At 37.2% G+C, this 26,800-nt stretch overlaps 1 pseudogene; it reads left to right on the top strand.

Moving 5' to 3' along the window:
• Window positions 1-1,091: 1,091 nt before the first annotated feature.
• On the top strand, window positions 1,092-26,800 carry LOC100714871 (exocyst complex component 5-like; annotated as a pseudogene).

Raw genomic sequence — 26,800 nt, 5'->3', positions numbered from 1 at the left:
ATGATGTTGGCTATTGGTTTGCTGTAGATGGTTTTATCAAATAGAGATTAAAGACCAAGTATTCTGATTTTCTCTAGTTTTATTTTTTATCATGAATGGATGCTGAATTTTGTCAAATGCTTTTTCTGCATCTATTGAGATGATCATGTGTTTTTGTGTTTGGTTCTGTTAATATGTTATGCTACATTTTTGATTTTAACATGTAGAAACATGCTTGTATTCCTGGATTGAATCCTGTTTGGTATGACATATAATCTTCTTGATGCTTTGCTGCATTCTGTTTGTCAATATCTTATTAAAAATGTTTGTATCTATGATCATTAGGGAAACTGGTCTGTAGTTTTTTTTTTTTTCTGGGTGAATCCGTGTCTGTATACTTTTATACTTAATTCTAGTGGTAAGTGTTAAATGTATATAATGATCACATCCACGATCTGTTTTGATGGCTCCTTTGTCACCCTGTGCATTCCCTTGCACTGAACTTGCCTTTCCTTCTAATTTATAAAAGCTTTGTGTCTAATTTTTCCCTCTATTCCATTTTTTCTTTTTTCTTCTTTCTTTTTATTCCTCCCTCTCCATTGATCCCCTTCCTAGTTTAGCATTTTCTTTCTATTTCTCAATATTTATTATACATTTTGAAGCGTATTTTCCTTTTTGATCTCTCATATCTGACTAACAATGTGATACTTATGTATGTGCCTGATTTATGAAAAAATGTTTATGTATTGATCTTTGATCATATTGCAAGCTTTTTCCAAATGTATGCAGATTCTTGGATTCCTCTGTTAATTAAGAAGGAAGTAACAAAATTAAAAACTGACTGAAGACCATGTTGCAACAAGGCCTTGAAACCAGGTCTTAAAGCAATGAGGTTAAGAGGCAGCATTTTTCAGAGAGCTTTAAATTCCAGATGTCAAAGGATTTACTCGGAGGGTGCTCATAAACCTTCTGTGGCACTGAAATTTTTACAGTTTGCCAAAAGTATTTTTAGAAGTCTGTCTTTCTTTCCTGGCAGGTAAAGGCATTTAATCATTTGTGGGAAAGAAAAATGCTTGGAATTGAATGAAAGGTCAATGTTCTGATTTAGGTATATGGGGCTTTTTAATAATCAAAAAAGGGATCATCTTAATATTGAAGTTGAAATTGGCACTGTGGAGCAACTCGGATTTACACAAGAGAATGAGAGTGAGGTCGAGAATCCTGGATATGGAATGGTGGAAGAGGTCCAAACATGTTGTGGTCTTCTCCCACTGAGTCAGATCAGCTTACAAATTGGCTTAATAATAAATCACGCAGTAAGGCTGAGGATCTGACTCAGTAGAACAGTGTGGGCTTAGCATGTGTGAGGCCCTGCGTTCAACCCTTAGCTCCACAAACGGAGAAGAACGAGGAGCCACAGGAGGAGAAGTATGAAAAGAAGAGGAGAAGGAGCAAGAGAAAGAGGAGAGTAAGGATGTGGAGAAAAAGGAGAACGTGGAAGAGGAGCAGAAAGGCAGACGAGAAAGAGGAGGATCAAGAGAGGAAGGAAGAAGAGAAAGAAGAGGAAACTGGTAAAAATAAAGGAAGAATAAGAAAGAAAAGAGGAGGAAGAAAAAAGAGAAGGAAAAGACAAAGAGGATAAAGAAGGAGAAGAAGGAGAAAGAGATGAAAAGGAAAATAAAAGTTTTGTGATTAGAGTTGTAGAGTTGCATGGTAAATATTTACTCTAAATCATATTGGCAGTCCTTAACGTCTCAATTTAAATTTTGTGGAAACTTCTCCTCAGCCTCAAACCGGGGATAACTCTTTACATTTCGTGTTTGTTTGTTTTGAGACAGAGACTGGCCTTGTAGTTCAGGCTGGCCTTGAACTCACAGCAATCCTTCTGCTTGTGTCCCGAGTACTCAGATTACAGCTGTGCACCATCATGCCTGGTTTACCCCTCATTTTAAAATTACATGTGGTGAAGATCCTGTATTAGACAGTTTTCCCATTGCTGGAACACAGTTCCTAATACAACTGAAAGGAGAAAAGGGTTAACTAGGCTCATTCTGGAAGAGGCAGTGCAAAGACGTTTATCCCGTGGTAGCTCGGAAGAAGAGAGGGGAATGGTGACAGAGGAGCAGATTCCAGGTCTGAGACATAGACCTCAGAGTCCTGCCCCCATGATACACCAGGCACTGAAAAGTGTGCTTGATTGATTTCCTTGGCAGCTCCCAAGCCAACCGAGTTGACTGCTTTAATGGTCACATATTCATTCTCTCTCCATGACAAGAGCAGACATTACAGCTCACTGTAATTTTCTCTCTTTGTATGTTTTATGTGATACTTGATGGTGATGTAATTATCATGACAAATTTGAACTGTAAGTTCTTTTGTTTTCCTTATAGAAATAACTAATGTTTCCAAACTTTCTCCTGCTGAACACCTAGCCAACACTCCCTCCACTCTTCAACCAGGTGAGGGAACTGAGTTTGCACAAGCCTGCCCTAGGAGGTGGGGACCCAGTCTGCTTTGCACAGGAATGGAGAGCTGCTGAAAATGGATGGGAGTGGCAGAGCAAGCCTTGAGAGTGTGTTGTCTCATGGTTTTCTCTCTCTCCTGTTCTTCGCTGACTTTCATTGAATACAGACCATCAAGTTTTTTGGGCTCTATATTATTGTGCTTGTCCCACAGTGTGGATATGCACCAGCAGCCCCCACTGTGTGTGGTCTGTGCCCACCAGTCAATGCATCCTGAGAACTGCTGAGGGAGAGGCAAACTGAGCTCAAACATTCTCACCCTCCATGTAAACGAACAGTTCACATTGAACACTAGGGTAGCCAAGCTTTATTTAACACTGTCATTATCACTGAGATGAACTGTCTACTTTGTATCAATAACAAAAACCACACTCAGTATCCTATATACATATAAATATAAAGAATATCACACACAGACTGAAAGACAACAGTGATCACAGGGAAAATGTGGGGAAAATTAAAAACAAAGTGAGCAATACTCATGCAAAGTGAGATCAATGCAGTGTGAGAAAAAAAGAGCAGTTCCATAGCACTGTTTTTGATAAGGACCTAAGAACTATGACAAAGTCACATGACTGAGCATTTGTTGTATGAATACTTAGTCTCAGATTTTAATGAATATGTAGAACTGAGTACCATTGTTAAGTCACTTTCAAATGTATTCAGTTTTGAATTCTATACACATATTGACCTCCAGTGTCAAGAAAGGTACATGAGAAAGACAGCCAAAAATATCACTGTAAAAGATTTGACAGTTATATTCTATGAAGAATGAGTGAAAGAATGAAAATATTTAAAATACAAAATTTAAATGTATTTAATGTATGTAAGTGTACATGTGTCTATCATATGTACATATATTTCTATATTAGGAAAGTGACTTTGCATAATCACAACCTTGAAATGTATGAGTATAATATGAATGAAAAAATACATTAATTTTCTAAATATCCTCAGGCTTCATTGGCTCTAATCACTTGCAGGAGATTTTTGCTTCTAACAGTTGGGCTAGGTACTCCGTCAGTTTCTTATGGCTGAGTGATGTGCCACTCAGAGGCATTGACTTTAGCTTTGCCCAGAGTCATTTCTGCTGTAATGAATCAGGAAGATCCAAGATGTTAAAACAAATGAGAAAGGACTCAGCAAGAGAATAATCACAGGAGAATATCTACACAGTGATTTGAGCACATACAATAAAATCATGCAAAAAGTTTGTGCATCTCAAATTTGAGTTAACAGTGGTCTAGGCACAAGTGGGAAAATTCTACTACATGGTATTATTTTGTAATTGTGTAACCTTAACCCTAAGTAAGCCAATAGTCAAGTCTTTAGACCATCTGTTCTTAGAAAAAGATCTTAAAGTTTATGTCAGAATTCCCATCACAATTTAAGGCCTAACTTGCTTCTTTGGGTGGACTAATACTACTTTCTCATGGGAAAGTTTGTCTCTCCTCTTCTTTATCTTAACCTTTATTAAAGAACATTGTGTTTCCATCCCTGAACTGTCCATTTCCTTGGAGTGGCAGGTCAGGCACAAGACCAGATTTGGTGAGAAGAGTCTGACATAGTGTGTACCTGACATATCTAGTGAGCATCTGTCCTTCACTCAGGTTTTTGGGGTTAAATGTCACTTGAAGAGAGAGTTCCCCTCCCTGGTTGATTTGGCTGATTGATTCTCTGGGCAATTTCATAACAAGGAGAAGGATGGAGAGGCAGAGTTTCACTTTCAGTTGCTTGGCAGCCTCAATCATAGCACTAATTTTGTTGCATAAGCCTGGAAAAGCTAAAATATTAAAGTCAACTAAAACAAATCAGTAGTATGCTGAGAAGATGAGACACAACTTTCAACTGAACATTTGTTAAGATGCCTGCTGTCTGCTGGCCTACATTATTTCTCATTGGAGAAAAAATTGGGACTTAACTTTTTTTTGACCTTAGGCTATTTTGTGTATCAGAGTCTCACAGCTACAGCATAAAAGAGAACGTGAATTGCCTTAGCAATTGAGGATCTGGCCACAAGATGGCAGAGCATCTCTCTTGATGCAGAATATGTAACCGACTTTGTGGTTGAATTCTTAAGAGCAGGGTACAGAAGAAGTGTATTCTGTAGACAGCTTAAAAACCTGCTGTTCTCTGGAGAAGAGGAAGAGAAAACCTGATAGCAGAAGCATCTCTCCTGGCTGAAGGTCGCAGCCCTCCTGGAGAGGACAATGAAGACACCCACTGCTCCTTGGTTCCTGTGCCTGTGGCTGCAGTTGCTCAGTGAGTTGAGAGCTTTAGGAAATAAGGTGTTTAGTAATATTCTTCGTAATCCTGGGATGAGTCTGGCCTTTCCAGGTTGAGTAAAATTGATTATAGGGAACCCTGCGAAATCTGGAGAAGGATGACTGGTGATTGTCTGACTTTTCCTTTTGCTCAGGTTTGAGTGGAGGCGAGCAGGTGGAGCAGCATCCATCTTTCAAAAGTGTCTTGGAGGGAGATAGTTCTGTTCTCAACTGCACTTACACGGACAGCGCTTCCTCTTATTTCTACTGGTATAAACAAGAGCCTGGTGCAGGTCTCCAGTTGCTCATATATATTTTATCAAATACAGCCAACAAACAAGATGGAAGATTCATTGTCTTTTTGAATAAAAAGGATCAACATCTCTCCCTGAACATCACAGCTGCCCATCCTGGAGACTCAGCCTCCTACTTCTGTGCAGCAAGCACACAGAGCTCCTGAGGCACCTGCAGCCCGTGCACAAACCTGGGACTAGGGCTGGGCGCACAGCCTGCCATAATCAACTTTAAATTAAGAGTTTTCGCATTGTTTTTAAGACATGAACATTTTAATATAGTCTGAGGGAAAATCAACTTCAAAGTGACCCAGTAATTTAAAGAAGAGCCACTAAGTATTAGAATACTTTTGGATGAACTCTCTTTGAAAGTCAGGGATGTCTTAGGGAGATGCCAAGTTTCTAGTGTAGACTTTTGTGTGACATTCAAATTTCTTTCTTTGAAGGATATCTGGTTTCTGTGTCAAGTAATATTCTTTTCAATATAGAGGTTTTTACTTTTAATAAGTGTATTATGAACTGATTCGAAAATACAATTAGTAGCTGGATGGTATAGGAAAACAGTAAAATATTCAAATGCTTTGCAAACTTGTGGCATAGATAAATCATGGCTAATATCTGATATGTTTCTTTATTAACGTTAGAACTAATGTTTTGACTGTCTTTCATCTAATTGTATAACCTAACCTGAGGATTTCAAATTTTTTAACTTTTATAAAACCTGTTTTAATTTTATGAGTGCTTTTGCAAATCCTTTTTTTCTCTTCTAATTGCCCCTGTAAATATGTATGGAGAGACAAAACATATCCTGCACTCAAATGTTTGCTTTTACACAGGTAAGTGGTTTTATGAATGTATTATTTTATATTTGTGTTGTTCCCGAATAAACCTTTTCATCAACCTGTGCTGCTTCTCTGCTTTCTTGCCCTCCTTGAGGTGCTGAATCTTTTCAATTGTACCATAATTTTTCTATTTTTGCATCAATTTAGAAGAACAATTGTCTGTCTCCAGCACTTTTAATTTTTGTTTTTATTTATTATTTATTACAGATGATACTGGATTCATTAAAAATCTGCAAGATGGGAACAAGGAGGACAGCATTTTATGGAATTAGTTGCAACCAGGGACAAGGCTGTTTTCCAACACAGTGGTCCCTCAACTACGTCGAGATCTCAACTGGAGCTATGATGGAGCCTCCCATTGCTGTCCACGCTGGGGCTGAATTGCTTGGATGCTTCAATCTCCCATGTGACTTGAATTATTATCATAGGGGCATATTCAGTGACCTAGGATTGCTGATTTTGTCCCTTAGTAATGACAGTGACTGTTCAGAGCCATTGCACATAATTTTGTGAGGAAATCATTTCATAATTAAATTGTGTTTATAGATCCTCTAAGGCCAAGCTCTTGCAATGCAGCTGGCTATGGTACACAGAAACATAACCTCCTGTGCCTCTGGTCAGAGTTGAGGCCCATTATGCTGTGATGTTCTAACACATGATTACATCAGCTGAAGACCTCCTGATTCCTTGGAAACCAAGTAGTGATAAAAAAATTTCACCTAAGGGAAAGGACAAACTATTAGTCTGCCATGTCTCCCCTCCTGCTATTGCAAGAACACTGTGAACCTCCTGCCATCCTCATCAACATAAGAATCCTCATCAGCATGAGATCACCGCCTGTCTGCTCTCTGAGTCACTCAGTACTCCCTCTGGTTATTGAGTGCACCCAATAAATAGTGGTTAGTTTCAGGTCTCTTTGTCATTGCCTAGAGCAATGTCCTGCAAGAGTCTAGATGAAGACCTAAAGTCAAGGCCTCTCACGAGTCCAACTAGATGGCTAGAACTCCTGGCAATGACTTGTGCAAGTCTGTTTTATGGATCTATGCTGGGAAGGCCAAAAGTCAGTGGTAGAAACCAGAAAGTCTGAGGGAATTGTTCTCCCAGTCCCCCTCTTGTATGTTACTAAATTTGTCTCTGTCTGTTCTTTCATCCTTTCACCATATCCCTCATCCAGGCAGTTGGAGATCTTGGCCAGATCATGGACAAATGTTTCTATTTGCTATTCTGTTAATGACATGCAAGTAAAGTATATTTAGCAAAATTACATGCTTATTTTCTGAACCATTTTATGTAAAACAGTTGATATTAACCTTATTTATGTTTTAACTCTAATTGATCTAGTTATTTTCGTTATTAATGCAATCCTGTTCTTCTTTTATAATTTGTGATCAATATTAGCCATTAGACTTTTGGCCTCACCCTGTTTATCTCTTCCTGTTCCCAAAGGCCTCATCATTGCTTGAGTGGCTTACTAGAAAGGCTGGCTAGTTGGCTTCCTAAGACGAAGTCTTAATATTATGTTCTTTGTTATACTTGCGTATGGCTTTCCACTGTGTTATCGAATTTTTATTTTAAAGAATATAAAATCAAACAAAATAAAACAGAATAAATCCAATCAAAACAAAATAGTGAGAGTGGTACAGGAGTCCCAAACAAGAGAATAGGAAATCACCAATGGCTACCATAATGCCTCTTGTTATCTTCAAAATAGCAGCCCATATAATCCAGCATAATAAAAGTAACCCAAAATAAAATAGAATTAAAACCATTGTAAATAATGACAGTGATACAGAATTTTACAACAAGATAATAAGAAATCAACAATGGCAAGCATAATGTATCTTGTTATCTTCACACTATCGGTGCATACCATGAGACATAATAGAATCTAATAAAACAATGAAACCAAGTAAAAAAAAATAACAATGAAAATCATACAGGACTTCAAAACAAGTGTTGTAGACAGCAGTTGCAAGGACAATGATTATATACAGGGCACCAAATTTATAATATGATTTTATGATGGTCACCCAGAGTTAAATATAAGAAAGTTCAAGAAGTCTGTCCACACCACTAAAGATCTAGGATATCCAACCAAGGGCCTGGTCCTACAGCAATGTCCTGCAGGAGTCCAGATGAAGACCTAGAGTCCATGTCAAGGCCTCTCACAAGTCCAATTAGAGGGCTAGAACTCATGGCAATGACTTGTGCAAGTCTGTTTTATGGATCTATACTGGGAAGGCCCAAAGGTCAGTGGTAGAAACCAGAAAGTCCTTGCCAGTGGGTTGAAAAATCTGTGCCAGTAGGATGAGGGCCTATACTGGAGCCAAGAAGCAATGCTAAAAATAGGTACCAGGGCTCCCCCCAAAGTACCCCAGCCATCCTTGCTGACAGTGAGGTTCCAAGCACCTCCAACAATGAGAAATGTTGAGTATATGTCAGGAATCTGGCATAAAAAACTGCTGGAGATTAGACAGGACACTTCTTCCCCTCCAGAGCCAGGAAGCAATGCTCAATGTAAGGACCAAAGCTCCCCGACAGTGAACTATAGCTAGTCTCAGCAGTGAGATCCCAAGCTCTTCTAATGATAATGACCAAATTCATATCATGGAAGACAGCATGACACGCTCCTCCAGGAGAACCAAGGGCTCCAAACAACAGCAACACTTAGGAAAACCCACACACCTTTTTTCACATCTCCTTTCATGCTCGCAACTTTCCTCAGGTGGGCCATCTACACTCAGGACCATGCCAATTTAATTCAGCTGTTGTTAGGCTGATCACCAGTTTTTAATCCATAACAACAAGATAATATGAAATTAACAGTGGTTGCCACCTTTTTAGACATTTCCTCTCCTTCTCTTTCACAGTATCTATTGTACATTATTGATCTCACTAACCCCTTCTGTATTTTATACTAGGGAGACTACACAGTGTTTAACAATGTGAGTCTGAAACATATCACCCATGAGCATGATCTCAAGATGCATTCCTTTATCTATAAAAGCCTTGAGATTATCCTTTTTTTATAGGTGACTGGCTTTTCATGGTACAAAAATACCATACCTTTCTTGTCTATTTTATGCTTAATGGGCAAGCTACCCATGCCTTTTTAAAAGTCCCTGTCACTTTGAGCACTGTATTTTCTTTTCCTACCTTCTGTCCATGAATTTCTTTTTGAGTCAATTGTGTTTCTTGAGTACTGCATATTGATGGGTCCTGTTTCCTGATCCACTCTGAGTGTGCTTATTTTTATTGGTGAAATAATGCCATCTACATTAATGGTTATGACTGACATTCACTGGCTCATCTCTGCCATGCTGTCCTCCTGCTATTGTCTTCCCACTTTCACCTTCCATTCGATTACCTGCCCTGCTCAGAGATCCCCTCAGCTTCTGTTCCTGGAATGATAGTCCATCTCTATTTGTTCCTAAAATATCCTTCAGCACTTTTTGTAAGGTTGCTTTGGTGACCATAAATTCCTTCACTTGTTCCTTATCATGGAAGTAACTTATTTATCCATTGATTTTGATAGACAATCTCACAGGGTACATCAGTGTGGGTTGAAAGTTGTTTTCTTTAAGGATTTGAAACACTTCATACCAATCTCTTGTTTACTTGATGGTTCATGTTGAGAAGTTTGCTATCATTCGGCCTGGTTTTCTTTTATAGTTGATCTGTTTTTGTATTGTCTAGTGGCCTTTAATCTGTTCTTGTGCTGGGTTTCTGGGATCTTCATTTTTATATGTCTGGATGTAGATTTATTTTGAATATGGCTGTTTGGAGTTCTATATTTTCATTTATGTATATGTCAGGTCCTTTTTCCATGTTTGGGAATTCTTCAGCTATTTCTCCTGCAAATAGTCTTTTTATGTTATTTGTTTTGAGCCCTGGTTTTGCTCTGACATATGTCATTATTAAATTATTTTATTGCCTTTTATTGCAGACATTGAACTAGTTCCTGGTTTCTTGTTATTTTCAAGAGATCTTTCCTTTCATGGTTATTAGCTGCAATGCTGTCTTCAAGGTCTGCAAGTTTGTCTTCATTATCTTTCAAGTGGTTTTGTCAGCTTTCAATGGCTGTAGTCACTTGGAGAAGAGTTTTGTTTTGAACAAACAATAAGTTGGTTTCCTTTATATATCTATTTGAGACCATTTGACACACTATAATCTTCTCCTATATTGTTCGCTTAAGATTTATATCATTTTCCTATGCTCATCTTTTTAAATCTATGTCTACTTTAGATACACTCATCAATTTTTAAATTTTGTTGTGATTTCTTCTTTTACCTGAGATTTTATTTCTGATATGATTACTTTTATATCCTCATGAAGTTGTTTCTTCAGTTCTGAAACCCAGAAATATCAAGTATGTGAATTATAATTTATTTCATGTCTGTGTCTCCCAGACTTCTTCTGTGTGGGTTGGCGGTTTGAGATTGCCTTTTACTACTCCGTTTTGACATTTTTTCCTGGACAAACCAGTTTTGGTGTCTTAGGTGCTTCTTGCATTGGTTGTCATTCTGAGACCATAGAGGAATGGGCCAGATGCTTGAATGTCTCTGAACCTCTGCTGCTGGAGAGGTGGTTGGGTGCAGGGTAGGCTTCTTCAGATCCATGCAGCTACACTAATGTCCTCTTGATGCTTGTGGGTGTGTAGGAGGAGTTGATTCTTGTCTGAGCTTTCATGGGGCACTTGGACTTCCTTGATGGCAGCAGGCATGCAGGGGTATGTGTTACTGTTTCTCCCAGCCCACATTGGCTGCCTGTGGAAAGTAAGTTTCCCTGATGGTAGTACGAGGTCACTTGGTGTGTGTCTAGCAGATTTTCCAATGTGTTAGGAGTCTACCAAAAATGTGCACTTATTTTTGCAGTGATCTTCCCTTCCAGTGCAGCTGGACCTTGGTCATCCCAGAGGATCAGACTTTGTCTCAGTTTACAGTATGAATTCAGAATCATAGGGAAGTGCCTGATGGTCTCCTAACTTTGATAAATGTGAGGAAAAGACTTTTGTGTTTTCCAAGAAAGAAAGATTCAGTTCCCTGTTTTTATGGGCCCATAGATCATATATAGGCATTATTCCTTAGCCAAGGAAAAATATTGTCTAGGCTCCTACAACATTTATGTACCATTAATTCTCAATCTGGTTGAATATTCTGATCAGCTGATGTGACTAAGGCTCATCCAAGATCAATTGTATCAGAATGTTTGGAGTTTGGATCCTGGCATGATTATACATCAGCTCATCATTAATGGTAACACTGGTAGTTCAGCTTATCATTAGTGGTAACACTGACAGTTCCCAGAGAGTTTGAATAATGAGCCATGAATTTAGGACTGAAAATTCTGTAACCCATAATGACTTACAATTAACAATTAATAATGCCTGACCTGATTTACACCTATGGTGATGATTGTAAAAATAAGGCAACACAGTTCAAAATCTTTAAACTTCATGAATTGTTAGTATATATCAGTACTAGAGTTCTTACCTTGCATGCACAAGATCTGGATTTGAACCCAGCACCACAAAAAGCAACAAAACAAAGCAAAACTTTAAGCAGCGGTGAACACATAACTGCAAATGTGAAAAAAGATGTTTCAAGTGTTGTCAAAATTAACCTTCCTATGATCTGGTGTAGTGTTCTGTAATATTTGTTGATTGGATTAATAAGTGAAAAAATCTAAAAACAAAGAGGAAAAAACTTTTGTTAATATAACTTTGGTCATTGATTATGACCATAAGTTTTAGAAACCCTTGAAACTGGCTCATGTGTGGAATTTGAAAAGATTTTGAGAGGTGAGCTAGAGAAGCTCTGGATTGCTATATTTTGAGCTCAATGGGAGCTTCTGGTCAGAACTCCACAGATTAAAATGCTGGTGGATATTCACATGGTAAAACCTAGGCTCCATGATTTTCAGTTGGGTAAAAGAGCTCTATTGACAGTAGGACTCAAATCCATACATGTTATGCTCTGGCCAATAAAAATTTGTCTGCATTTGTTCATGCCCCAAGATTTTGAAGGAAATGGAGACTATGACCAGTAGACTAATTCACTGGGAGAAATTTCAAGAGTGTTCAATGTTCAGACTGTAGCATGTGTACTTCTGGCAGCTTTTTACAGGATGCATAGTGACAAATATGAGCAAAACACAAATGCCGATGATCTAAAACTTGGACAGAAAGGAAGTGTCTATAATTTTGTTCCTTAAAGAGTTTGGGTGCTGAAATGATTAACATTTAAAAAGTCAAGTGCTATACTGTGTATCAGAAAAATAAGAAAAATGACTTAAGGGCCTCTTAGGAATCAGTAAGACTCCAACCTTCATAAGATTAAAAGTATAAAAGAGTAAAGGTGAACTATTTTGAAAGATTTTGCTTTGAGAAGAGATTTCCTGGGCCTCCTGCTACAGAAAGTTTACCTTAGTCATTGATTCTCTGAGATTCCTTTCACAATGTTCAGCTTTAGAGGCACTAGAGACTGTCATGGTTTTGCTCCAAGATACTCCTTATCCAATTGTGGATGTTATCATCCATGTGATAGTGGTTTTGAAATGGACAAGAAGCCCCAAGCTCTTTCATTTTTCCCCTGCTGTTGGAGAAGTTGAATGGCTGGGCCCATAACTGTCATGACTGTTAATCACTGCACCCCAAAGGACTAGGAAAGTTTGCTTTGATGTCCTCTCTGGCTATCTGGTAGTGTTATTCCTGCCTAACAAATTGCCATATCCCACTCCATGAGTGCTGCCAGCCATCATGGAGTTCCTCCCCTACAGTGCCATTTCAGCCAGTATGGTTGCATTGTGAAAGAATGAAGAGGGCACCAATGTTGGCTAAGTTCAGGAAGGGAGAGATCTGGGCCTCTTGTTTGCATATCCAACATTTGCAGCATGCCTGCCAGCAGATTCCCTGCTTTCGGCCCTCACTCTCTTAAAATATGCCTGTTAAAATATGCTGCTACATAAGTAGCACTCCAAGGCACTTGATGAGTTTTAGTCTACAAGGGCTGCTTCCTGGACACTAGACCGCTGTGCTGCAGCATCCACCCTGTTAAAATAGTCTCACTGTAATTTTCTTGTAAACCTGCTCATGATTCATTTGTTGGGTAATGTGGACAGAGCAGTCTAATTCCAAAGAAAGTTGAATAAACACCCTGAGCTGTTAAATCCAAAGATCTTCAGAAATCAGGAGCCAATGAATGCCAACAGCACATAATCACAAGCTGGCATAGTCAACTTACAGTGTCCAGCACAACCTGACATTGGGCTGTGTCACAGTCCAAGCACTTCTTGGTCAACCTAAAGTGTCTAGTACTAGCTGACATCAGATGGTGATGGCCATCAAAAGCATTGAATAACAGCCTGGCTGCTTCAGACAAAAGTATTGAATGCCAGCCTGGCTGCATCAGCATTACCTGGTATTATCCAGCAAAAGCACAATTGCTAGCAGAGTTCTGACTTGTGATTTCCATCTGAATTAAGCAAAAGAATCCTAGGTTGAATGGCAACAATTTTAGAAGCATGCATAATGTAAGAGTTGTGGAGTCAGGAAGGCTTTCCTCAGAATCCAGAAGAAGTTCTTGGAGGCTGGGCAGCGTGTCCAGTGTGCCCAGTGTTCCCTGAGAGGGCAGCATATAAAATAGTGAGTCTGAAATCGAAAGCTAGAAGTGAGACTAAAGCTAAAAGTGCAGTGAAGATCCCAGGAAATTAAAGAACAGGAATGTGAAATGTCTGAGAAAAGCAGTGAGCAGAGCCAACCTATGAGAGAGACTATAAGGATTATAATCTACAATGCCATTAGACACTGTGCCCAAGACATCTGAAGTTCATATTTCACCACAACCTGTCCTGGTTTCTGGGCACAAAGCCACATTTATTGTTTTCTCTGCTGGGATCTGGTCTTGTTTTGGTCTGATTTCTCTCTCCCTTCCTCCATATTTCTTCCTTTCCAAATAAGAACATTTATTTTGTACTATTATATGTTGGTGGTATATTACATGTTTTTAATTTTTTGAAGGCACTGATACAAAAGAGCTAGCCTTGAGTCTGAGAGGGGAGTTTGGACTTGGATATTTCATATATGCTGAAACTAGTATGAGTGATTGTCAGGCACGAGCTAAATACATTTTGCATGGAGAAATGGACATGAGTCTTTGGGGACCAGGTGTGCCATGTTATGATTTAGATTTAAAATGGCTCTCAAAACTCCCTGTATTTGGAATGTGGTGGATTATGCATGTGTTGTAGTTGACTTGTTTTTAAGAGGTAGTTTTAAGAGGTGAGTTACTGAGGGTGTGACCTGTGAGGATATCTTTCTCTCCTTCCCTCCTTTCCTTTATACTTCCTGGCCACCATGACATGAACAAATTTTCTCTGCCATACCCTTCCACTATGAATATTTACTTCAAATTCAGCTGACCAGGTGATGAACAACATCAGTCAAAACAATCCTCTCCTTTTTAAAACTGTGAATGCCAGATGTGTCCTAGCAACAATAAAGTGATAGGATAGCTGTTATTATTTTGTTACATTACTATCTAATATTTTATCCTATGATCTATTAGTGAGAGCTATCTCCTTTAAATGTGCAGCCCCAGGAATGTAGCTCCTTCAAATGTACTCTCCCAAGAGCACATTCAGCTATGAACGTGTTGGTAGCCCCACTATCCCAGGACCTCTCTAGGGGTCTCTTAACCTTGTCAAGGTGACAATATTAACTTGGATCTTGGCATTTAATATAACTCTAAGTGATTTACATTCTCATTCTATTTCTTGAGTAACAAAAATCCAGAATTTTTTTGGTGGAGTTTTTGAGCTCCTCTATGTAGAGCATCATATCATCTGCAAATAATGATAAATTATTCATTTCCTATCCTTACTCTTTTTATTTCTTTCTTGTCTAATTGCTCTGGGCAACATTTCAGAACTATATCAAATAGGAGTGGCAATAATGAACAACCTTGTGTAATTCCTGATTTTAGAGTGAAAATTTTTAGTTTTCACTCACGTAGTTTGGTGTTAGCTGTTGGTATGTCACTGATCATATTTATCAGACTGAGATAAAGCCCATCTATTTCAAATTTCAGTTTTATTCTTATCAAGAGTGAGTGTTAGAATTTATCGAAAGCTTCTTTCTTTTGCATCTATTCAGATTGATTTTTGTCTTTAGTTTTGTTGATATAGTGTATTATGTTTATTGATTTGTGTATATTGAGCCATCCCTGCATTCCTGGGATGAATCTCACTTGGTCATAGTGCAATCTTCTTGATGATTTTTTGAATTCTATTTTCTATTAGCTTGTTGAGAATTTTTGCATCTATTTTTTTAGGGAGTTTGGTTTGTAGTTCTCTTCTTTAGGTGAGTCTTTCTCTGGTTTTGTTCTCAGACTAATACTTGCCTCCATGGATGAGTTAGTGTGCTTCTTTTTCAACTTCATTAAAATGTTTGAGGCACATTTGCATTAAATCTTCTGTAATCTTATCATAGTATTTACCAGTGAATCCATCAGGATCTGGACTTTTCTTTGTATGCAAGTTTGTAATGACACTTTTAATTTCATTAACTGTTATTGGGATATTCAGAATTTTTATACAATCTTGATTCAGCTTTCGATAATTCACACATTCATAGGAATCTGTCCATTTCTTCTGTGTTTTCCACTTTATGAGAACAAAAGTTTTTGAAATAGCTATTGATGATCTGAATTTTTACAGGATCTCTAGTATTTTCACCATTTTCATTCTTCAGTACATGATTTGGGTTTTTTGTTTCCTTTTTTGATAAGGTTGGCTGGGAGTTTATTAATTTTGCTTATTCTTTCAAAAAGTCAGATCTTCAGTTCATCAACTCGTTGTACTGTTTTTTTAGTCTCCACTATATTAATTTGTGTTCTTTTCCTTTGTGTTCCTCCACTGTGCAAGCTTTTGAATTGACGTGTTCTTCAGTTTTTGGAAGATTGAGGTGCAGCATTATGTATTCACTTTTGCTCATTCTGTTTTCCTTATAAATTTCCCTCTTAGGCCTGCTTTCATTTTGTCCCATAAATTCAAATATGTTGCATGTGCATTGTCATTTAGTTATGGATGTTTTTCAATTTCTTTCTGAATTTCATCTGTGACCCCTTGGTTGTTTATGACAGTGTTATTTAATTTCTATGTTTGTGTGCAAGTATCTCTTCTTGGTAGAATGGTTGTACTACATGGTGAGGAATCTTAGATAACTGAAATGAAAGCAGAGTCAAGACTAGAGGACTAAGGGTGATCATGCAAATTTTAGGGAACTAGAGAACCACGTAGAAAAGAAGAAATCAAAGAGTATTTGAGGGATTATCTGAACTTGTTCCCTGGGTTGGGGGTTGGATTAGTTTTCTGTGATTTAAAAAGGAGAATAAAAGAAAGAAAACAGAAAAAAAATTGAGAAAAAAGAAAATAAAATGTAGAAAACATTATGAAAGCAAAAATAAAACAAAATTTAATTTAATTTTAAAAAAAGGAGGTGGCCCCACCCATATGCTAGAATTAAGTGTATCTTGCTCCCCCAAGCACAAAGCTGGTTTACCTAAATTGTCACCTATTTGCTCATATTTTGAACTCTCTCATCTCACTCGTCTCCTCTGGCCTTTGCATGTGTTATAGTTGGTGTCCTATTAGGTGATTGGTCCCAATGATGTAGTGGGAGGGCCCTATTACCTGAATGTTCTGGCAGGACCAATTGCAGAGTCCTAGATTCTTTGTGGGCTTTTGAGTCCATTTTCACATTTACATGAAAAAAAGAAAATTTCATGAGCAAGAAAAGGGAGGTACTTATAAATATCAATGTCAGCATTGACAATTGAACAGAGAGACACTTTAAAACGCAAAAAAACTACAAATAGACAGTAAAGCATACAGAAACTGAGATTAGCATCTGTTTAAAATCTGGATTCACTGTTAAGAAGCTACACAGACAGATCCTGGTTTCTGTGAAAATAGCAAAGATAATGGACATATCCCTGCCTTCCTAGCAGCTGCCCATGCTACATATAGATGCACCCCATAAACAATGACTTTCCAAACCTCTGAACACACAAGAGTTTGGGTGAACATTTTGTACCTAAACCACCACATATGGCACTGGAATGTGTGTTGTGTATTCTGAAGTCTATGCTTTTGTCACTGTATCTCGAAGCTCCACTGCCATTATGGTTTTATACAATGTGCCAGAAATTCTAGCTCTTGTCTTCCTTTTTTAAAAAAATTCTTTTCTCTTTTTTCTTTTCTTCCTTGCTTCCTTTATTTTTTTCCTCTTTTATCTTCTTTCCTCTCTTTTCCTTTCTATTCTCTTTCTGTCTCGGTCTTGTTCTTGGTCTCTGTCTCTCTTTCTCTTTTCCTTGTACCAGAGACTGACTCCAGAGCTTTCATACTGAACTATATTCTCATTTCCCCTGCTTTTTTTTTTTACTTTTTATTTGAAAATAATCAGAAAAGTTTGAAGATTCCAAGCCTTTTGTAATGACAAATGACTGAGTAGAATGAAATGTTAATCACCCTGATTTGATCATGGCACATTGTACCCATGTATGAGATGATTGCATGTTACCCCTCAAAACCATAGTAGGATAACAATTTTATACCTATGGCTAAAATTAAAAAAAAACACTACACCAAATCTTGGTGAATATGTAAATACTTAATGCATTATTGTTATGAGTATAAAATGATACAATTACATTGAATCATATTTAAAATACCTGATCTACATAGTGCAGCAAGTGTATTCTTAGATATTTTCCTCTCAAAAAATAATTTTAAAAATTCCAAAGGATGTGTACAGAATATTTGTAGAAGTCTTATTTATAACTAAGACAACTGAATAAAATATACAATGTGAATTATCTGGAATATTAGATTGTATAAAGATGTCAGTACTGGAAATGATCTATAGATTTAATAAATTTAAATTAAAATTTGATTTTTTGTTTGTTGTTTTGTGTGTGTGTGTGTGTGTGTGTGTGTGTGTGTGTGTGTGTGTACCAGGAATCAAACTTATGACCTCACATTTGCCTTGCCAGGGAGGCACTGTGCCACTGAGCTATATCCCTGGTTCGAAAACTATGAAAAACTAGAAACAGATCCTAAAGTTTTTATTGATGTGCAGAAAGTGGGTAGGGAAAGCAATTTTAAAGAACAATAATCTTGCCACAGTGCAAACAACTGCCAGGCATCCATGGCTTTGCTTCCTGGCCATTCTCCTGTCCCACCTGAGCTTTGTAAGAACTGGTGAACCTGTGAGACCACCTGAGCCTTGTCCCATGGGTGGAACCACTGAGGTGCAGCATGTGAAGAGGAGAAGGTGCCTGGTGCAGAGGGAGCCTCTCAGCCAGCCAGGAGATGACAATGGCTTACTTTTTCTAGAAGCCTTCTGTGGCAGAGGACTATACTGTGCATCATGTACAAAGAACTCAAGGAATGGGTTCTAGAGGTGGACCTGAAGATTTGATTATAAAAGATTTCTAGAAAAATTTACAAATCATATTCAAGAACTCCATGGATGAAAGTATTCAAAAAAATACAGAGAAATTAGCAAAACATTTGCCAAGAAAGTACAAGTGCTTCAGAAAAGCAATAAAGTTGCCTACCAACATTTCCAAAAGCTAGATATGTAGTCAGTTGTGTTGCAACCAAAACCTATTGCCTTGAGACCAGCTGGAAGGAGTAAGCACACCGAGATGATGGGCAGTAGAGGCTCGGAACCTGGTGAATACTTTAATGCGTTTCTAGATGGAGAATTGAAATCTGATATTTTACAAATTTTAAAAAGATAAACGAAGCAACAGAAATCATTCAGGAGTTGCAACTAAGGATCCAGAATCAACTTTTGATAAGTTTTCAGAAGTTAAATCTGAATACCATGATTTAGAATGACAACTGTTTCATGAGTTCATTAGAGCTCGAAGAAAAGGTGACATCTCCAAATGAGTGAAGCAGCAGCAACACTGCTTTATAATCACACGGGAGTATAAATTCAAGGGGCTGTTGAAGAAAGAAAGAGGATCAGTAGAAGAAAACAAAAACAAAATGTAATAAACCTAAGCAGTAAAAAAAGTGGAAGAAAGAATAAAAAAGAGAAAAATAAAAAAAGAAAGAAAAAATTCAAAACAAAAAATGACCACAAAATACAAAACAGAACACAACAAAATAAAAGCAGACAGGAATAAGATAGCCAGTCAGATAATGCAGGGAGAATAAAATACCTCTGGTGCTTACAGTTCTGTGATTCTGTCAAAGTCAAAGTCACATCCCAGAAATGTGCTGCCATAGTACAGTCACGTAGCCATGGGATTTGTGCTGGTACAGAGCTATTCTTTGCCTGTGGATGTGGGGACTGGGCCTGTCTGTTAGTGTCCTCTTGAGCTGAGCTGCTGGCTCCCTGTTGCTGCCTCAGACCCTTCCATGTGTGTGTTGGCGTGCGCTTGGGGGCACTGCCTGCCTGGTGTATTGGTGTTTTCTCTGCTCATCAAAGGTGTGTTAAACAGACTTTCTTATCTAAGCTTATCAAATCCATTTTCACTTCCTGTTTGGAGAAGTATATTGAGGTAAAGACTGGTTATTTGAAAAGTAAAAGTGTTATGATCCCACAACCATATTATGATTCAAAAACTCATCAAAAGAGAGTTGGCACAGGAGGTATTCAATATTTGAAAGAGAGAATTAGACAGTTACCAAGTCACAGCTTGGATCTAGTACTGACACTTATGGGAAACTTTCCTTTCCCAAGAAGTTGTGGTTAATCTTTTACATGAAACCAAATGAGTCTTTGAAAGATGTCATAGGCTTTCTGGTTTGCCAAGGAATACCTTTAGATTTTTACTATTCCTGTTGAATTTTTATGTATTGAACCTATATAATGTCTTGCTATGCAGTTCAGAATGGCCTTGAGCTCACTATGTAGCCCAGCCCGGCCTTGAGCTTGCAGCAGTCCTCCTGCCTGAGGCTCTTGAGTGCTGAGATATATGTGTGCACCACCATGCCTACTTTATGTATTGAAGATATAGGTTATGCTTTGAAATATTACTTGCTAGAATTCCTTCCTCAGATTCTAGGAATGGAAATCTGTATTTTTTTGGATGTTGTGCAACAGGGCAACACTCTTTTTCATCTTTTTGACAAGCAATTTAATGATCACCTCATGCCACTAATAAGTTATTCTCTTAAATTATCTGAATGACTTCAGTAAAAAAAATTTGAATGTATGGAAATGAAACTAGACACTGACATCGATAGAACAATAAATTCTATGATTGGATAGATGAAGCATATATTAGCTGCAGAACAAAAGAAAAAATATTTTAAGCCAGAAAACAAAAATAATATTTTAATTCAATATACTAATGGCTGTGTAAAAGTCTGCACTTATGTAAGAAAATAAGTGGAGAAGAAAAAGATTCCATACATGGAAAAATGTGGGTATAATTTTATGGAACTTGGAGCACATTTTCATAAACTGATTTACGAGCATCTTCTGCAATATTCCTACAGTTTTACGAGTGGCATGCTAGCAACTTTGATGAACCTGAATATGGGAACTGTGCCAAAGACTTCCAGAGTCCAAGTGTTACATGTATTTATTTATTTTATTTTGAAGAGAATAAAACCAAATGAGAGAAAACAAAATAGTGTCAGTCAAAACAAAAGGATGGACATAGTACATGTCCTAAAACCAAAATAAAAGGTGCTCTACAATGGTTACCATGATGTCTCTTGTTCAATGGAATTCCTCAGTATCATTAAGCATAATAAAATTGAACATAGCAATATACAACAAAATCAATAAAAACAGAACATTGAGGACATTATAGGACTTCAAAAGAAGAAAAGAGTCAAACCACAATGGGTATCATAGTGAATCTTATTGTCTTAAAATAGTTGCCTGTACCCTTAGACTTGATGTAATTAAACAAAGCAGATTTGAATAAAATCACTCTAAACAAGACAGCCATCAAACAAAACAGATTCAAATAAAATCAGTCAGGGGGCGTGGAGAGCTGGGAAGATGTTGTAAAAAGCCTCTGTGAGAGAAACAGCCCAGAGGCTGGGAAACAGCATTCTGATGAAGACCAGAAGGAAGGAGATGGATGCTCTTGATCCAGGAAGAAACTAAAGAATAAAAAAAGACAGAAAGAAATGAAATGAAAAACTTGGTAAGAAGGCTGTAGCCAGACCTGCTCTCACCAGAGCCCGTCCCACTATGTGCCAGATGCCACTGGTACTACATTTTTTGTCATCTTTGTGTTATACATTTTACAACCTTCTGTAGCAGCTGCCCCAGCTAATGTAAAGCAAGTCTGCTGATGAGAACAATTTGCTGCTCTGGACAGTAACCTCTCTATTCCTTCACACTACTTCCTGCTGGCTATAGATCTGCCTGCCTCACTTGACACTTTGGCTGAGGTTAAAGCTAAAAAGGAATGTGTGACATTTCAGCAGGCCTCAACTGATGGAAAGCACAGGAGAGTCCTTATGACACAGCCAACATTTTACAAAAAAAAAGACTGGAGGAAAATAGCAGCCGTACTTACCCTTGAGATTATATTAGATATTTGGACACCACTAGCCATATTTATTTATTTTTTTAATTTAAAGAGAAAAAAGCAAACAAAACAAAACAGTGATAGGATACAAGTAATACAGAATTTCAAGAAAAAATATACAGTAAGAAATCACTAGTTACTATATTACATATTGTCATCACAAATAGTTGTTCAAATTACAAAATTAAAGCTACAAAGTGGACATTCAAACAGTGAGATTGCAAATAATTCTGTTCAGTGATCCAACAAAAACTTGGTTATATGGTTTTCTATCTTTCACACTTAAATATACACGCAGTTATATCCTTTACATCACCTTCTTTTCATCTCTTTTTAACAATAACAATTACACATTTTGGGTTTTATTACTTCCACAGTTCTTATTACTTTTTTTTTGAAGAGAAAAAAATCAAATGTGACAAAGCAAAACAGTCAGTTAGAACAGAAGGATGGACCTAGTACATGATGTACCAACAGAATACCAGGTGATCAACAATGGTTACCATTATGCCTCTTGCTATCTTAGAAAGAGTTGCCTATATAATCAGGTATAATATAATTGAACAAAACAGTACAGAATAAAACCAATAAAATCTAAACATTGGAGACCTTATAGGACTTCAGAAGAAGATAAGCTATAAGGGGCACCATAGTAAATCTTATTGCCTTCAAAGTGGTTGCCTATACCTTAAAACTTGATACTATCAGACAAAATGGAATAGAGTAAAATCAGTCAAAACAAGCTGGGGAGAGCAATACAGGGGTTCAAATCAGGTTAATAGGAAAACAGAAAAGTCATTATAATATATACTGCTATTTTTAAATTTTTTTCCCTTAATTATAAAAATAAGAAAAAAATTAACTTTTTTTTTAAAAAAGGAAAAAAAGGGAGATTGAGACAAAAGAGGACATAACAACAGAACAACACAGGTCAGAACAGAAAAATTTAAGCATCATAGTGTTTCACCACCAGATAACCTGACATAATAGTAGTTACCATAGTGTCTCTTTCCTTGAAATATTTGAGTATAACTTCGAATACTATAGCATGAAACATATCAAGACAGTGTGAAACCATTCAAGAGAATGAAAGTGTTGCAGGGTATTTAGAACCAGCTAACAGAAAAAGAACAACGGTTTCTATATTATCTCTTTGCCTATAAAAATTTTGTTTTTACTGTCACATACATTAAAATATAATAAGATACAACATGTTAAAACCAATGGAAACACACGAACAACAGCTTGATTTGACTTCATAACAAGATGATTTTAAATCAGTACCAGCTATTCTGATGTCTTGTTTTCTTCAAAATAGCTATTTGTACTATCACAGACAATGAAATCGAACAACCCAGATTAAAACCATTCCAATTAATGAGTGAAAACATTATATGGCTTCAAACCAATATAATTGGGAATCATGATTACCACATACTTTTATGTATTCTTATCATTTCTTACACTAGGGAAACTATTCGGTAGTTATACATATGAGTTTGATTTATTTCACTTATGAGTATTTTCTCAAGATGCATTCATTTATTTATAAATATCTCAATGTGATCATTCTTTATAGCTGAGTAGTACCCCATTGCATAAAAATACCACAACTTTTTTATCCATTCCTGAGTTCATGGACACAGGTTGTTTCCAAGATCTGCCTATTATAAACTGTGCTGCTATAAACATAGGTGCACATATATCACTGTGGTATGATGTTTTCAGTTCTTCTGGGTATATGCCTAGAAGTGCAATAGCTGGGTCAAATGGGGCTTCCAATCTCAGCTTTCTGAGAAATCTCCATTCTGACTTCCACAATGGTTGCACCAGTCTACACTCCCACCAACAGTGCAGGAGAGTTCCTTTTTCCCCACAGACTCTCCAGCATTTGTTGTTGTTGGTTTTCTAGATCTTGGCCATTCTTTCAGGAGTGAGATAAAATCTCAATGTGTTTTTAATTTGCATTTCTCTAATGATTAAGGATGATGAACATTTTTTCATTTATTTATTTGCCATTTGTTTTTCTTCATCTGAGAAGTTTGTATTCATCTTAGATGCCCATTTTTGGATTGGGTCTTTGAATTGTGGGTGTCTGATTTTTAAAAATTCTTTGTATGTTTTAGACAGAAGCCCTTTGTCTGAGGGACAGTTCACTAAAACGTTTTTCCTGTTTGTGGGTTTTCTTTTCACTATGCTGGAGATTTCTTTTGAGATGCAGAAACTTTTTAATAAGAGGTGATCCCAGTTATTGATTCTGGGAAGCATTTCCTGTGTGGTTTGAGTCCTTTTCATGAATTGTCTACCTACTCCTATGTCTTCAAGGTTTTTACCCAATTTGTCTTACAATAGATTTAGTGTTTCGGTTTTAATGTTCAGATCTTTGGTCCGTTTAGATTTTATTTTAGTACATTGTGATATGCATGGGTCTAGTTTTAGTTTTCAGCATATGGAGAGCCAGTTTTTCCAACACCATTTATTAAAGAGACTGTCGTTCTTCCAGTGAACATGTTTGGCTCCTTTATCAAAGATAAGGTGGTTGAATGTGTTTGTAGTTATGGGTGTATCTTCTAATCTATTCCATTGATCTTCACATTGTCTGCAAACAGAATAGCTACCACAGTTTTTTGGGGGGTTCCTGTTGCATGAATTATTGTTTTCCATCCTTTGACTTTCAGTCTGAGTATCTTTTTGGGTTAGATGAGTTTCTTGTACACAGTATATGGTTGGATGTTGTTTCATGATCCATTCTGCCAGGTTGTTCCTTTTAATTGGTGCATTGAGACCATCATTAATGGTTGTAACTGTTATATATTGGTTTATTGTTGACATGTTATCTTTCTGCTGTTTCATCTTTTTCTGTTCTGTTTAGTTGTCTGCTTTGTTTAGTGGTTTTTTTTCTAAGTGTATCTAAATTGTCTTTCAGTATTCTTTGCAGGGTTGGCTTGGTGACTATGAAGTTCTTCAACTGTTCTTTGTCATGGAAATATCTGATATCACCACTGATTTTGAAGGACCGTTTTGCAGGGTATGTCAGTCTAGGTTGGAAATTATTTTCCTTTAGGATTTGAAATACTTCACTCCATGCTCTTCTTGATTTTATTGTTTGTTCTGAGAAGTCTGCTGTGGTTCGGATAGGTTTTCCTTTATCGGTGATCTTTCTTTTCTCTCTGACAACTTTTGATATTCTATTTTTTGTTCAATTTCTGGGATGGTGATTATTATATGTCTGGGTGTAGTTTTATTTTGGTTATGGCTATTTGGTATTCTGTATGCTTCATTGATCCTGATGCCAGTTTCCAATCTCATATTTGGGAAATTTTCAGCTATTACTTCTCTAAATATCCACTTGACATCCTTTAGGTTGTCCCTTTCCTTTTCATTTATCCCTATCAACCTTATGTTGTTTTTCTTTGCATCATCTTGCAGATGTTGAATTGTTATTTCCTGATTTCTTGTTATTTTTAAAAGATCTTTCTTTTCCTGTTCACTGGCTGCAATCTTGTCTTCAAGGTCTGAAATCCTATCTTCACATTCACTGAGGAGTTTTTACAACTTTCAGTGGAATTTTTGATTTCCTGTATATCTCTTTGCATCTGCTTTATATATTCTGTTTTTAGCTACATTGTTTATCCAGGGATTCTGTCTTTTTATTTAGTTCCTCCAATTTTTTAACTGTGTCTTCTTTAGATATGTTCAGCATGTCCTTCATTTATCATTTCTTCTTCTACCTGAGAGATTTTTTTTTCTAGTTTGAATTCCTTTAAAGCTTCCCAGAGTTGCTTGTTTATTTTGGTTACTATTATTTCAGGTATTTCAGGCATATGGCATGTATTTTCTTCATGTATATGGCTCCTTGGCTTTCTTGGGATGGGATGGATATATGAGATTGCATTTTTGTCTTTTGTTTTGTAATTTTCCTATATTTCCGTGTTTCAAGTGTTTTTCTAAGCTTCCCCTGGACATGTTGTAAATTGCCTCTTATGTCCTGGGCTCCTGGGACTCCTCTGGCAGTGTAGCTCTCTGCTTTGGGCAGAAAGGCCCCTTGATTATACGAAGGTTGCAAGGCTCATCTCAGGCAGACCTAAAGCCTCCTCAAGCTACACGCCATATTTATTTTTATCACTAAATTTATGTCCATTTTTGTGTTTGCAAATTTCAAATTTTATAAAAGTAAATTTTACTGTTTTTTATTCTGGAAATTTTTGGTGTTCCAAGGCAAATGTTGTCACACTTAAAAATGAATGCTGAGGCAACAGGTTACATGAACCAGATTTTTAAAAGAGTTTCTCTCAGCTGGCACCATCACTCAGGCTTCAGCCAGCTGTTCCCTGTTTCAGCTAGGTTGGCTGCTTCTGAATGATGTGAAATGTGTAAGATTTGTCAGTTATACGAGAATGATGTTTTGGAGATGTCAGAATTATTGGTATCAGTAATTCAATACTTTTATAAATGCTGACTCTAGAAAGTATTTTATAAAATCACAAATTATTCATAGGAAGGAAGGAAAGAAAATGGAAGGAAGGAAAGAAGAAATTGTAAGAAGGAAAGGAGATATTAAGGAAGGAAAGGAACAAAGCAGACGGTTTCTCAGGCAAAGATGGGATGAGCTCTTTTCTCTTGATTTTTCTTTCTCCTGTCGCATTGCTGTGATGTTTCTGGATTGCAACCAGCTAAAAAGCAGTGGAACCAGCTGATCCTGGACTGGAATCACTGAAATTATGAGTTGGAGCATATCTTTCTTTCTTTAATTTTTTATCTCAGATATTTTTATCAGAGTAATGAAAACCTGATTAAAAAAATAAGTAACAGAATGTTTAGAGAAAATATCACTGCATTTGAAGAGTTGTTAATACAACCAGTGATGAAAACAGCTATCCTTCTTCTTCTGGAGAAGAGCCTGAGATGCTCTTCATTTGCAAAAAAGTTATTATACCTTGAGGAACGTGGAAATTTGCAATTGCTTTGCTGTATGCATTTCATGTGTGTGAAGAATGTTCTATAGACCTTAGCAATTAAGAAAGGCATCAATTTATTAATTCTTGACTCCAAATTCACCCTTTGTCTTCCATGCAAAAATGAATCTGGGTCCTTCCATTGCTTTCTCTTGGCATGTGGCACGATGTGAATCTATTTCAGAAGCAATACAGGAAGGGTGAGTCCTCTCAGTGGTTTCTTCATGCTCCCACAATAGTGATCTATGGCTTAGGAGGCTTCTCAATGTTCACCTCACAAAGCGCACCTGATCCAGGTTCCTGCAGGATGCAGTGGTCAGCACCTTTCTTCAGCACTCTCATTTCAAGCTGTTTGGTAGACAAGTACTTCCAGTAA

Source organism: Cavia porcellus, unplaced genomic scaffold, assembly GCF_034190915.1.
Source record: "Cavia porcellus strain 051 isolate PalLab524CR breed Dunkin Hartley unplaced genomic scaffold, mCavPor4.1 scaffold_26, whole genome shotgun sequence".
Classification (NCBI taxonomy): Eukaryota; Metazoa; Chordata; class Mammalia; order Rodentia; family Caviidae; genus Cavia; species Cavia porcellus.
Note: the sequence above shows the minus strand (reverse complement) of the source record. Positions and strands in the feature narration are given on the sequence as shown.